We start from the raw sequence: 10,867 nt of genomic DNA, 5'->3' as shown, positions 1-10,867 counted from the left end.
TTTCTCCTATACGACTCAGACTCCATGTCACTCAGGAGGTACCACTTCCTCCCTATTTTTTAATCGCTTTTGTCACATTGAGGACAATGTTCAGCTTGGTTGGGGGGAGAGTTGAGGAAGTAAGTATTGCTATTAATGCTAAGTTATTTTGGTAATTTAGTTGTTTTTTGCTTAATTTTTAAAATTTTTTTAAGTTTTTTATTCTACTCTCCATGGTTATTAAGGAAAAATTTTCAAAATGAAAAGGGAGAAATTGAATTTTTGTCTTTTTACTTGACTTAAAGTTTGTATTATGCTTACTAAAGTTGATGAATTGTTGAAACATCTATTGAATTCAACCTCAGTTCTTCCACTTTAAGCTATTCACACACTGTGCACACTAGGTTCCGTTTATAAGATGAAAAACTATTTCCCTCTTGACTTAGGAAAATTTAGACTTGGTACCTTTGACCTCATTTTTAATAGTGTTGGGACACCTTATAAAAGGCCAATGAGCCTTTGAAAAAGAAAGAAAGAAAGAAGGAAAAATGTTTGCTTGCCTTGAAACCCGAGCAAGGTCTGAGGGGTATATGGTGAAAATCTTTAAAACCTGGTGCCCTAAGCCTTAATTGGTTGGGAATCACCGACCTCAATGCTCGTTACAAGGGTGGATAGGTGGAGTTTAACATACTGTAGGTGCTTGGGTATTAAAAATTCATTCTCAAAAGTCCGGGGTGAAATCCGAGGAGTTAGTGGTTGAAAAATCCTTAAAGCTTGATGCCCTAAACCTTGATTGGTTGGGAGTCATCGATGGACCCCCGTTACATGGACAATTTAGAAAAGAATGCCTTTAAGCCTTGTACTCCTACAATGAAAAAATTGTGAAAGAAAAGAGGTGCGTTCTTAACCTATTGGAGGTTGATTAGTTTGCTAAGCTTTTAAAAGAACTAGGTTGAGGGGAGAGATTAGTTCAACATACTATATTCGGAAACTAATAAGTAACACTTAGATTTTTGTGGAAGAGTAAAGGTTGGACCTTTGGGAGTGGAAGCTCTTTTAAAGCTTAAATTTGCATAATGCCTTCTCTTTAAGAATTGTGATTAGACAATTTATTTGATAGCTCCTATTGAAGTGTGAGTTTTATTTCTTTAATGTTCCATGTGAGAGTTTGATCAGTCATGCCACTTAAACATTTTTTGAAGTGATCAGCATGATGTTGTAAATTATGGTACTTTTATTTTATTTTTCTCTTCTTCATTGCTAAGGGACTAGCAATATGTCGGTTGGGGGGAGTGATTACTACTCAAAAAGTGCTATTTGATAGCCTTTAATTAATCTTTTTAAACACTTTTGAGTAGTAGTTAGTGCCTTTTAACCCAATTAGCATGTTAAGGCCCCTTTCAATCAATTCTAATCAAAATGTGTAAGTTTTGGTGTTTTTGTTAGTAATTTGATCACCAAAGCATTATATTATTGAGGAGAGTTTTATGGAATCCTTGGAAAAGAATGGGAAGCTCAGAGGCATGAAGAATCAAAGCTTTGAAACTCTTTTGCCATAAGCAAAGTGAAAAGAAAAGGGGAAGCAAAGATAAATCAGCCATGGAGCACTCTTGATGACAGTCACTGCAGCCACTTTTGGAGCACTTCCTGGAGTCCAAATTATGCATACAATATGTCATTTGAAAGCTTAGGAAGTCAACAATCCAATGCTTCAAACCGTGTACAATTTGGAGCTGAAATGAGGAAGTTACAGCCTTTGGAAGATAACTGCTCCAAGCTAAAGGAAGGAAGGCTTCAGAAAAGTGCTACAAAATCACCATTTTTGTTGCAAAGTGATTTCGCAGCCTTTTTGCACAGTGCTATGGAGTTCCCCTGAAGCTTCACGCCGCGATGGAAGCCAAGCACCACAAGATGGAAGTCAAATTTGTGAAGGTGTTGAAGCAGCTGGTTGCTATGAAGAAATTTCGCAGCCCTTCTTGTGCACCTGCGAAATTTCGCAGACCTCACTTGTCACCTGCGAAGTGGTCTTTAGTGCTTCCCGATATTTGTAACCGACACTTGGAGATATTTTTCATTAGATTTTTGTTGCCTAAATGCCTAAATTCTCCTTGTAAGTCACCAATGATAGATTTCCTTAGCTTTTAAGTTAGGAATTTGGCAAAATATCAGGGTAATAGCTATCATTGTATTTTTGGTCTTAAGGAGAGCCCGAGGAGCCTGTTCTGGGGGTGTTAGAGGTTGTTCAAGGGGATCCTTTGTACAGTTTTGGGAAGGAAGTAAAATACAGAGCACTTGCTCTGCTTTTCATATATATTTTTGTTTTCTCTTTCATTTTCATTTTCTTGCTAGCCAAACATTCTCTGAGATGTTTTCTCAGAGGATGAGAGGCTAGACTCTTTGTCTCTTGGAGTGAAGAAAGCCGGGTGAGTTTCCTCATGCATAAATTGGAAGTTTTGTTGTTTTAGTTGTTAATGAAGAGAAAGTGTGACCCGTTAATGGTTTTTTATCTTTTTAGTTAACTTAAAACTCCTTTAAATCACCTAGGCCAACACTTGGTAAGGCAAGTGATCTCCATCCATGGAGATTCACTAGTTTACCCCTTGCGAGCCTTTGGGAGGTGACTTGAAGGTAGGATTTTCTAGAATTGCCAACACTTGGTAAGCTTTTGGACTCCAGGGAGACATCCATTAGTTATCTCTTGTGAGCTTTTGACGGGTAATCCAAGGTTAAGGATCACCTTGAATGGCAAGTGCTAGGTGAGAGGTATGAGCCATTGCAAGGTGCATCAGTGAGAGGGATTTAGTGTTTGAACCCATTAATGGGAAGCATCCGTACAACACCGGTTGGAGAAGAAACTATATGTTAATTCTCCAATGCGAGGAAAAGAAACAAGTGACCGGAACTCTCCTTTTTGTATGAGGAATCTGAGCCCAGTGATCTAAACTCCAAGAAACACTTTTCTAAGTAAAATCAGTTACTACTACTTTTGGTTAGCTTAAAACCAAACCTTTTTCATTCAAACGTCTTTATGTTTTCTTTTAAAGCTAACCTTGAAATGAAAAGGCACCAATTCAGCTTTGAATTAATATCATTTGTGAAGTGAAAACCCATCCCAGTGAACGATCCTAGAGCCACTATGCTATAGTAGCTTTGTCTTTGCTACCCTAGTATATGGTGTAATAGGTTATAAATTTTGTTGATTAATCCCTCAATCAAGGAGCACCAGCTGGACACGAATCAGCTGAGACACCAATTAGGCATGAATCAATGGACATATTGGACGATAGTTGGATGGTTAACACATATTAGCCAGAGATAGTTCACTCTCTTGATATGCTTAAGATCTTCATCGTTGAGAGTTCAAAAGAGATTCAGTTTATTTATGTTAGGGCATCCCACTTATGTTGATGATATGTTTGAGGACGGTGTTAGCCTAGTTATGGTCATGGAGATTCATATATTTCAGGAGACCCTAGGGATTTACTTGGAATACACCACATGTCATTAGAGAGTCGACCCTAGAGAGGAAATATGATTGACATATCTGGATAGAGACCAGTTCTCAGACCCTACCAATGTAGATCAGTTGAAGAAGTATTACATTTGAGACCATGGTCGCAGGATGGGTCGCCATCATTCTGGTTAGCCTTACACCTTATCACCTTTATTTATATATTAGATCGTTGCTAGCCCATTGAGCCTCATATGGTATGCTATATCCTTTTTTTTCTATAGCCTTGATTACCATTTCTATACTCGAGTTGGGGCCGCCCTTTGATGTATATTCATGCTTTGCTAGGAAAGTCTCATGAGCCTTAGACTTATAGGCCTATCTTCTCATTCTTGTTACCATCTCCTTATCACTTTGTTTGTTCTATATTACTATTATCACATTTTCATTCTCTTTCTTGCTTTTATCATTATTTGTTTCATCTTATCTCTCATCTTCTTTGGGTTGATGATTCTTCACATCTAGGTGAAAAGAGGGCAGTCATATCACTCCATTCATCCCACCATCTAGCATTGATTAAGAGATTTTAGTTTGAGAGGTTGTCTCATGGGATGGGATTCATGTATTAATCAGTGATTTGAGAGAGTTTGTTCATTCCTTCTATCTTTCCCATTGGAGTTCGATTTATTGATGATCAGAGCATGTGCATTCAAAAACGAAAAAAAAAAAATGCAATGATATGTTTGTGTATGGTATCTTGCTCCATTAGGCACTTATGTCACCTTTTGAGGTCTGTTTATTAGGTATATTTGTCATTGTGGGTTCCTTTGAGATTTTCATGAGTTGTCACTCCTTGAGCCACCCTTGTTATGCATTTGGAGTGTCAAGGGTTCATGTGAGAGTTCTATGAGATGAAAAAAAAAACGAAATGATATGTTTGTGTATGGTATTTTGCTCCATTGGGCACTTATGTCACCTTTTGAGGTCTGTTTATTGGGTATATTTGCAATTGTGGGTTCCTGTGAGATTTTCATGAGTTGTCACTCCTTGAGCCACCCTTGTTATGCATTTGGAGTGTCAAGGGTTCATGTGAGAGTTATATGAGATCCTACGCTTCTTGGATCATGGTTGATATGTGTTAGGTATGAGAGATGAGTGACCTTTTACTAAGGTTTCCTGATCATTGTCTTATCCACCATTCCATCATTGGTGATATGACTTTCCTTTATTGTACTAATATGAGTTTATCATCATTCATTCCACTTTCTCATTGCCTTCTTTTGTATCCCATTACCTCTTTCCAGATCTTCATTCCACCATTTATCCATTTCCTACATATTGATACACATTTCTGATTCAATACCTTTTGTACATCATTCACATGTTTCATTGATAGTTTGACCACTTATCCTTTCTCTTGTTTTGCCATCGACATTTCCTTTAGTTACCTTTAGGTCCATGGATCATGAGTTTTTTCTATGCATTACATCTTGTACATGAGGGTATGGGTTTGATCATTGGGTATTTAAGCTTAGTTTTCCTTCATTTCTTTCATCCTATCACCTTGGCCTACGTTACATCCCGTGTCTTAAGACCACCTTGAGGCCATGAGATCAGATGCTATCTTTGACAGCCTCTACGTAGGCTGGTGTTTGGTATTTGGTTGATATATAGACGTCATCCTATTTCTTCTTATGGGAGATGCTTTTTTTATGCTTGGAGGTGATTTAGTGATGGATATGCAGACGATTGCTTCATTTTATGGATGATATTTGATGCTATTCTACTTTTCATTCTACCGTGCATCAACTATCATATTGGGGTATATTCCCCTTTCATTTAGTTGAGATGAGCCCTTAGAGGAGCACTTTCTTTAAGCCTAGGCATTTCCATCGATGAGAGATCCCTAGTGGAGTATGTTGAGGTGATATCAATTCTAATGGAGCATTGTTGAGCTCATTGACAGTTTTCATGATTCTAGGTTCCATTTGCGGAGTATTTATGAGATAGACTAGTGGATCATTACTGAGTTGGTGACAGGTTTTCAGTGCAGTGTATAGATCTTATATATTGGGGCATATTTCCCTATTTTGAGGTCACTAGATTCCTATAAGATTTAGTTAGGGATTCATCAAAGACGTGCTTCTACTCTTGTGATTATCATATTCCTCATCATTTTGGTTATTCCTTTGAGATTAGATTTAGAGTGTCTCCATTGAGGCATTGGCTGATACTTCATTCTGATTTCTTAGCGGATTATTGTTGAGCTAGAGACAGTTGATTGATGATATTGGATTCATCATTTTGATTATGCATCAAATATCCACACTGGGGCATATTTCCCATTTTCTTCGAGGTTCCTAGTTGTTGTTAGACGGTATGGTTATCCCTATTTATGGTTATAGAGATGTTTGATTGATTTTGACATGTTCTTTATTATACATCAAATATCCATACTGGGGCATATTCCCTTCTCCTTGATAAGATTGTGTTTAGGCAACAGTACGAGGATGGATGATAGGTGTTGGTTGTTTACCTCATGACTTTGACATCAGATCTTATACTAGGGCATATTTTCCCATTTTCTTTAAGTAACCTTGAGATTGGGACAACGACCAACTTGGTTTTAGATTGAGTACTAGTCTAAAGCTTTCGACGATTGACTATATCAAGACCTCCCTACATTGATTTGTTGAGATAGAGATGGATCAAATCAGGTTTCTCTTGAGGAACATGGGTGGATCCTTTAGCCAGATGCAGATAAATTATTTTTGTCATTGTTGTCTTGTAGATTGGGTTATCCAGATGAGCAGTATTTTTGGACACTTTGAGATTTTCTTTTAGATGAGTCGCGATATACACTCTCCGAGATTTACCTTTTGAGATTCGTTGACAAAGCAACTTTTCAAACACAAAGAGTTCTTTCAGTCTAGATTTTTTAGAGGTTTGTCGTGATGCATCGATTTCTGACCCATTGATTCCAGCAGATGATTGATTTACTGGTTGTTTCAACAGTGTGAGTACCCCGGATACTAGAGCATATTTCATTTCTTGAGTTCAGTAGTCTGACTCTTAGCATTTTGAGTATACGACTTTGAGCCCATTTACTTCTTAGCCACTTTCAAGTTGGTCTTCTTTATCTGTTCCTTCTAGGTCCTGAGCCTCGTAGCCCTGAGCTATCCATTCCTTCTAAACCCTAAGTCTTATAGCCTTAAGCTATCCTTTCCTTCTAGACCTTAAGTCTTATAGCCTTGAGCTATCCTTTTTCTCTTAGGCCCTGAGCCTTGTAGCCCTGAGCTATCATTTCCTTAAGACCCGGAGTCTTTCCAACTCTGAGCTGAGCCTTCATCATTTGGTCACCCATGAGTGGTTTGACCTGGAGTTTGCATATCGCATTCTCCTTCTAGCTGATCAGTCTAGAGCTCGGACATCATAGCCCTGACCTATTCATTGTAACCCTGAGTTACTCATTGCATCATGACCTGAAGTCATTCATGTCATCCATAACCCTGAGCTATTCATCGTAACCCTGAGTTACTCATTGCATCATGACCCAGAGTCATTCATAGCATCCCGACCCTTAAACTCACGATCCAGAGTCGTTAGCATCCTTCACATCCCTGAGATGTTTCGTTTTCATCATTCTAGCCACTTGAGAGTGGCCTCGACCCAACACCATGAGCCGGAAAGCATCCTAATCGACCATCCATTTAGAGCCCTAAGCTCACAACCTAGATTCGTTCTTCTTATTTATGACCCAGAGTCATTCTTTTCATTTAGAGTCCTAAGCTCACGACCCAAAGTCGTTCTTCTTATTTATGACTCAGAGTCATTCTTTCCATTTAGAGCCTAGAGCTCACAACCTAGAGTTGTTTTTCTCATTTATGACCCAGAGCTCACGACCTAGAGTCATTTTTCACATTTATGACCCAGAGTCATTTCTTTTCCATTTAGAGCCCAGAGCTCACAACTCAGGGTTGTTTTTCTCATTTATGACCTAGAGTCATTTCTTTTCCATTTAGAGTCTGGAGCTCATGACTTAGAGTTGTTTTTCTCATTTATGACCCAGAGTCATTTTTTTTTTTTTCCAATTAGAGCCTAGAGCCCACGACCTAGGGTTGTTTTTCTCATTTATGACCCAAAGTAATTTCTTTTCCATTTAGAGCCCAGAGCTCACGACATATAGTCGTTTTTTCTTATTTATGACCCAAAGTCATTTCTTTTCCATTTAGAGCCTAGAGCTCATGACCTAGAGTCATTTTTCTCATTTATGATCTAGAGTAATTTATTTTCCATTTAGAGCCCAAAGCTCATGACCCAGTCATGACCTAGAGTCGTTTTTCTCATTTATGACCTAGAGTCATTTCTTTTCCATTTAGAGCCCGCAGCTCATGACCCAAAGTCATTTTTCTCAAGTATGACCTAGAGTCATTTCTTTTCCATTTAAAGCCCAGAGTCATGCTTTCCACATAGAGCCTTGAGCTCATGCCATAAAGCTGTTCTATTTTTGTGATGGCGACCCTGTGTTCCGAGCTTACTCTTGTCGTGTGCTAGGACAAAATTTCTGGTCATTTTCTTTTAGTTCTTCGGTATAGTTCACTTTGTTCCACTCATTATTCGCATTTTTACTCACATTCCCTACACTTGTGATCACTACCGAAAAGGGGCATATTTGTAGACCCTCCATTTTGTCCTCCTAACACATGCCATATTAGGTACTTGTTCGATACTTTACAATAATTCCCTAGTGACCTATTGCTACTCGTGTAGCCTATCTTTTCTAAGCCACCTTGGGGATTTTGGTTGAAAGATTTATCTAACCCCATTGTGACTCTTGGCAGGCCTAACTTAGACTTAGGCCCACTTAGGCACCCTCGGTCCATTTAGATTCACTTGGCCCATTAGGCACCACCTTAGGTCACTTAGGCACTTTTATACTCACTTTTTATATGACTTGTATGATTACATGGCCTAGATGACTTGTGTGGCTTGAATGGCTTTCTTTGTTATTTTTATTTTATTTTATTTTATCTCATTATATTATAAGTTTTCTAACTCATATTTCTTAGCTTTTTTTTGCATGAGGAAACGGGCTGCATCTATTTTGGAAGGAGGATCACCATAATTTTTGAGAAAGGAAAGTGGTTGCGTAATGGAGAATCCATGAAAAATTATGGACTACATGTTAAAGGCCGCACATACATGGAAGAAAAGGGATGCGGTTGCACCTAGATGGAAAGAGGAGATTACAGCTCGCATAAAAAAGAGATTTTCCAAAAGCAGGAACGAGTGATGGGTTTGATTCTCCATGAGTTTCAGGATGGCAAGACTTCCCATAAAAAGAGACAACACACTACCATCCTTGAAAGAATGAGTCATCTATATAGAAGTGAACACGCAAGGATAGACGGGGGATTCAATTATTCAGAACGACATGGATTTTCATAGATATCACGACTACAAGAAAGAGGAGGAAGTGGCAACACTGGCGAGCATCCCCAAAACAGTTAACAGTGGTTTCCGTCTAGGATTTATTTTACCTTTCTTTTCTCTCTTTAAGCCCATGCACCTCTCTGCCTTCTCCAGTATCCAAACCTTTCTCTCTCATCTGTCTGCTAATCTATGTCACAGCTGCCACAAGTCAACTTGTTCCAATATCGATCGATCCTACCTAAGTTGCAGAATTGGGTTGATTTCTATGGGGTTTAATTTCATTGATCTGGTGTGGAATTCAATTTGAGAAATTGCAGAGATTCCCGGTGGTGGAGCTGCGGTGGGGGTTCAGATCCATTGCAGTAAGAGATTACCAGATTTTCTACAGAGTGTCAACCTAAAGCCTCCCAAACCAACCTTGATGATCTACGCCACCTATGGCTTCATCTCCAATACAATCTAGTGAGTGTCATCATATGCTCCGCTATTCTAGTCTCCGCAATGACCGTTTACATCATGAGCCCTCCTCGTCTAGTTTTCCTCGTCGAGTATGCCTGCTACCGACCTCCCAATCACCTCCAAGTCGTATTCCAGTAGTTCATGGACCACTTCAGACTCATCGATGACTTCATCGAGTCGACACTCGAGTTCCAACGCAAAATCTTGGAGCGCTCTAGCTTCGGGAAAAAGACTTATGTGCCTCAAGCAATGCACTGTCTCCCCTGCGCTTCTTGATGTTGGCGGCTCAATAGGAGGCTGAATATTTAGTGCTTTGGATGCTCTATTTTATGATACTTGTATTAATCCTAAGGACATCGACATTCTTGTTGTGAGCAGTAGTTGGTTTAATCCCACGCCTTCCTTCTCTACCATGATTGTGAATAAGTGCAAATTTAGGGGTAATATTAAGAGTTTTAATCTAGGGGGTATGGGATGTAGTGCTAGAGTCATTGTAATTGATCTCACTAGGGACTTGTTGCAAGTTCATAGGAATACTTATGCTGTTGTTGTCAGCACTGAGAACATCACTCAAAATTGGTATTTTGGGAATGACAGGTCCATGTTGATACCCAATTGTTTGTTTCGGGTTGGAGGTGTTGCCAATTTACTTTCTAATAGGTCTAAGGACAGGAGGCGGACTAAGTATGAGCTTGTTCATGTTGTGAGGACACATCGTGGAGCTGATGAGAAGGCATTTAGCTGTGTTTACCAGAAGCAGGATGATGTAGCAAAGACAGGAGTTTCACTATCAAAAGATCTCATGGCAATTGCAGGAAAGGACGCGTAGAATTTTTAGAGAGCAGTAAAGGGATTCGGAGAGGGATCAGGTTGTCACTTAGACGCATTAAGAGAGGATTTTTTCTTTCACTTCACAGGTTAGTTTTCAATATAGCATTTTTATTTAGCCTAGATTTTTTTTTTTTTTTTTTACATTTTAATTCAATAGTTTAATTAATTCTTTGTGATGAAGTTTATATTATTTTTTTTAAGCCAAAATTAGTTTAGTTTTAATCTACTTTTTAGTTTAAGTGTGTTAGTGATTTTAATTCATTAGTTTAAATAATCATGTCAAATAAAGTTTGTGTTTTTAATTCCAGTTAGTTTGGTCTTAATTTGTTTTAGTTCAAATGCATTTGTTGATTTTAATTCATTAGTTTAATTAATTTTATTAGATAAAGTTAATATTTTTAAATTTTCAATTTAGTTGAGTTTTAATTTAGTCTATAGTTTAAATGTGTTTGTGATTTTAATTCAATTGTTTAATTAAACCTCTTAGGTAAAGATCTTGTTTCTAATTTCGATTTAGTTTAGTTTTGAGTTACTTATTTATCAATTTGTTTTAGTTTAAATGCATTTGTAATTTTAATTTGATAGTTTAATCAATCTTATTAGATGAAGTTGATGTTTTTAATTCCAATTTAATTTAGAATTAATTTATTTTTTAGTTTAGCTTGAATGAGCTTGTGTGTTTCCGATTTCATTAATTTTGATTTTAATCCCTTT

The 10,867-nt window shown here is 38.0% G+C and overlaps 1 pseudogene; it reads left to right on the top strand.

Moving 5' to 3' along the window:
* Positions 1-8,864: 8,864 nt before the first annotated feature.
* Positions 8,865-10,151, top strand: LOC117908197 (annotated as a pseudogene).
* Positions 10,152-10,867: the final 716 nt, after the last annotated feature.

Source organism: Vitis riparia, chromosome 19, assembly GCF_004353265.1.
Source record: "Vitis riparia cultivar Riparia Gloire de Montpellier isolate 1030 chromosome 19, EGFV_Vit.rip_1.0, whole genome shotgun sequence".
Lineage (NCBI taxonomy): Eukaryota > Viridiplantae > Streptophyta > Magnoliopsida > Vitales > Vitaceae > Vitis > Vitis riparia.
Note: the sequence above shows the minus strand (reverse complement) of the source record. Positions and strands in the feature narration are given on the sequence as shown.